The following is a 4,764-nucleotide window of genomic DNA, read 5'->3' as shown; positions in this document are numbered from 1 at the left end:
TTTCGACAGCAAAGCTCTCATCATCAGCTAACAATTTTGCTAATGATGACAGAGACAGAAAATTGATGTCATTAAGGTATGTCGAGTCGCATGTTGGATGACGTTTTGACACATGTCATGCATAGTAAACAAAATTAATTAATTAATATGTAACGTATAATTTTAAGGTACCGTAAAAAGAAAGACGTAACCGCCAGTTCCTATTATACAGACCTTAGTAACAAAGCACCATATGCTTTTGTATGTATATAATGTAGGCAATCCACAACGCAATCTCAAATGCGGCAAATCCTCACACATATTACATTTTTTTTGGAAGAAATTGATGTGGATTTTGCAGAAAAAAGTTTTTCATATTGCTATCTGCATTGATATGCGGTCACTACACCACCCAACAAATACCTTATGGCCCTTTTTTCAGGTAGATCATTTGAACCGGGTTTAATCTCCTCGCTGATTACCTGGATACCAAAATAATCTAATCGTCGGACAAAAAACTTCTCTAATCTGAATTTAAATGTGTTTCCTTGAATTGTCACACGTTTCGGGCACCAAAAATTAATGCTGTGGTCTCACTTTGGATGCCAAATAAGTACTGCTGTTTGCAATGGTACGCGATCACTATACAAAGCAAAAGACACCTATCTAGAAAGCTCAAATTAGACAATTTAGTTTTATTTTTATTTTTTAAATTTTCGCAGGGCACGACTGGGTTCCGACACAAGAACAAAAATTCTAACAAAATACCTGGTTGACAAAACGGTCGAACGAAAAACAACTTAAGAGACAGTACTCACAGTCCAAACAAACTGACCAGAGTAAAAATGTACGATGTAAGGGTTATAAGTTATAAATAACACGCAAAGTTGAAATTAATCTAATAATAAACTCTTATTAACATCGCGAGTACGGACTGGTCCTCCTAGATCTTTGACCTGGCGAAAGATTGTGATGGCTACACGAATAAACGGGTATCTATTTTCCTTGGACGAGTCGCCTCTCTCTGCAAAATTCGATTTTGAGACTTCACCGGATTTACACATTTCAAGGTCTTAGGAGTCAACAAAATTTTAAAAAATGTTTTGTATGTACATATGAACCCTTGTTCTTGAGAGCTGAAAAGCTTTTAGAAGCGATTCGAAAATGGCAAATGCCTTTTTGACAATAAAATCGATATTTATTGAATTACGTATAACTTTGTAAGGAGTCCTCAAAGCTGAGCAATGATTGAAAAATAGGAAATGACATTTTGGCTATAAAAATGATATTTATTAAATAAAGAAGAAACAAAATTTGGATTGATAGAGGGCCGTGCAAATTTTAGATCATGTGTAATACTAATTCATTTGACAGGTCGCGTTAAAAAGTGAGTTGGTTGTGTGATTAAATACATTTGTGCACAAAATGATAACTGTGTTATTTTGACACACATTGATCGGTTCCACCCGTCTTACTGACTTTTTTTCTTTGCCTCATAAAGGCACTGCAATTACCAAAAAGAGCTGATAGGGTAATTTTTTCCCCCACGCAAAAAATCGTCAATTATAACGGTGATGTGTAAAGAATTCCAAGTAGAAAATTTTCCTATTTTTATGTTAATGTTAACGAAACTTAACTAGAGAAGATTGTTTATTTATCATATCAGAGTTTCAGTTTATGAACTCATTCCCATTTAAGTTTACCAATGTAATAGTGCATTATGAGTCTGAAAGTAAACTAAATTCTCACGTCGATTCGGGCTCTTTTATACCCCCTTTCGGTGGTGGGGTATGTCACGTTTTCACGTCGCAGTAGCCACAAGCCTTATAAAATCAAACTCGGTTCCCGCGAAAGGTCCTGAAATGTGTGGTGAATTTTTGGGGTAGGAGTGATTTTTTCATTACCCAAGTCTTAAATCTTCATTTTCCTTCACGTCAGTGGCGTACGCAAACCTACGCTAATTAATATATTTTCGAATGTAGGTAATTCTTTATAAGATGGGGTGCTATTCCATTTACCTATGGGATCTATTACACATGCATTTATTGTTTCATGTTTGAATAAATTGATTATCAAAAGGGTGCCCTTTGACGAATTTATTACACTGTAAACTTCATTGGGAGATGATGGCTGGGAAAGGTATGATACTTTAAGATTGTATTGGTTTTTATAGTATTTTGGCTGCTAACGACGAGGTTATAGTTTTAGAGAGTAGAGACCGTCCTTGTTAGGTAAATAGGGTACTGTTTGTTTAATTAAGTTAAACACCAGTGACTAACATTACTTATAATTTGCCGTCCATTTTAATGTACATACTGAAACTTGAAGTATTAACAGCGGCGGTATAAAGTACACCAAAGCGAAACTTTTAAGCGAGAAAAGTCAAATGTACCTTCCACAAAAAGTTTGTAATTTAAAATGTAAAGGAACTTTTAAAATGAGCACCAACTATCGCAATATCCGAGTTTTGCAATTTATGTAATGGCATTATCGCAATATACGAACGCGAAACAAGCGATGCATAAGAAGAGCCAATCTATGTGCCAGCTATTTTTTCCGTTGACAGACCCGTCGCAGGGATTGATAGGATAGACGACGCTCAATTACTCAAAAGCGGAAAATATATTTTAAAGTCGACGTATTCGATATGCGCCAGTTGGTGGGATTTCGACAGTTCAAGGTGGCAATTCTGGTGGGGGGGGGGGGGCTCCTTAATCATCTACATTAGCCCACGCTTCGCTACTTTCACTTGCAGTTATCGATTTCATGATTTACCAAGATGTGCTTTATGTGATTAGGTTTCCATGTAGGGCAATTTTACGGCTTTTAATGCTATAAGTTGCGAGAAGTGAAGTCAAAAAAAAGTTACAGCTAAATTTTCGCTTACACTTTTCATTGCGATCCTAGATTTCTGTTTAAATTCGAGGTGATAAATGCTATTTCCATATACTATACCTCGGATTTTCTGTTCATCTTACGACCAGAGCCAAACAGACACATACTCTATTAGTATTTGGAATAACCCCAGAACAAATTGTAAAAAAACTACCCATGTTTGTGAATTAAGCTTCAAACTCTAATTCCAATATGCAAAAGCTTTCAAAGTTATTGGAGAGCATAAAATCTTTATTTCAAACGACCGAACACACAAAGCTATCAAAAACAACTGGCTGACGGCTAGTACGAGTAGTAGCTCAGATGAGTTTACGTTAGTGCTCTAGCTTTGGCTACAAGAGTCCTGGGTTCGAATCCCAGATAAAGCATGGAGGTTTGTGATTGTATAGTGGGTTGAGCGGGAAGAGTAGCTATTAGCTAACACCCCACCCACTATAAAATAAAGGCAAAGTGTAGTGGAAACCATTTTTAGCCAATACTCGACGTGTGGCCTCGGTGATATCTTTTCCACCAAGCATTCGGGGAGTGGCACACAGCACACTAAATTTTTGAAGCATGTGCTACTAAATGTATAAGGTTATGAAAAATATATAACATAAATACACATTACATTGAAAGAGTAGTAAAAAAGAAGCTATCAGTATACCCACCTTTATTTTCTATGCAAGATTTGTAAGTGCGTGCATTGTACCATCTCGCTCTTGCACACTTGCCTTTGGTGTAGTTGGCACTTACTTTTTTTCGGTAATGTCGGAGGAGCTGGCACTAAACCTTCATCATCTGATGAAATCTCTTTTGTTTCAAATTCTTCACTTCCTCTTCTGTTCGAGAGACATCTTGTTGCTCTTGAAATCTGCCCATTTTTGGCTTTGCCTTTGAATATTCCGCTGTAAGAAGATATGTATCAGTAATGCAAATTAAATTTAGCTACAGATTTACAAGTAGGTATTTGTACTTACTAGAATTCTATGGGTGCTACGGTAGGGTGCGGTCTACCGTCACATTTATGCTGTTATGTGCGATATACCTAAACATTTTTGTAAACGTTATGCGCAGTAGACATAAACGAGTACTAAGGTGATTGTTGTATTTTTAGTTGCCTATACCCTAAATAATATTCCATAAAATGTAAATGTTGGGTCTCGGTTGGCAGTCGGTGGTCTGTTATATGTATAATAACCTTGATAATAACTAAGGTTAAAAATTTCAAAATTGCATATTTACTATTTAGCTTTACCGGTATCTGCATCGGTCATTCTTACAGTTGTTAATATAGGGTCCTATACACAAGAAACACTACTTCACTAAATAAAAATAAGAGCAAACAAAAAACAGTAACAATACTGGGAAAATGAAAATAGAGGTTAAAATCGCTTCAGCTTCAGACAGCAGCACGCCATTCACAAACCATAGCCAAGTCTACAGAGTACAGTGGGTCCCAACAGTGCATAACTAAATAGTTACTTTCGTATACGTCGCAAACCAGCATCATTTAGATAAGGAAAGAGAGAGAGGACAGGTAATACATTCAATAAAACTGTTACCACTTGTCACCAAGGCAAGTGTAATAACATACAAACAGCATTGTTGGGTGATAAAAATTGTTACTTTTATAGGACGAATGTAATGTAATGAAATAATTTATTAAAACAGTAGTACAATTCATTATTTCGCTAAATGTAATAGTTGAAAATTATAAATTTGGAGTTTAATCCTTAGTTTAATGTCCCCGGAAAATATTGATTCAAATTCGCCAATGGAAATCCTTTAGACTGGCGCGGTACACTTCGTGCTCCGAGTATTCTAAACTGAATAATGGTACTGTTTTGACAGTTTGCGCTTCATGTTTGTTAACCACTTTGCTTCTTGTGTTGCTGTTTTTGCTTTGTT

The sequence above is a fragment of the Photinus pyralis genome, unplaced genomic scaffold (genome assembly GCF_008802855.1).
Source record: "Photinus pyralis isolate 1611_PpyrPB1 unplaced genomic scaffold, Ppyr1.3 Ppyr1.4_unclustered_Scaffold6122, whole genome shotgun sequence".
Lineage (NCBI taxonomy): Eukaryota > Metazoa > Arthropoda > Insecta > Coleoptera > Lampyridae > Photinus > Photinus pyralis.
The sequence above is the reverse complement of the archived record's forward strand: the minus strand, read 5'-3'. Positions refer to the sequence as shown.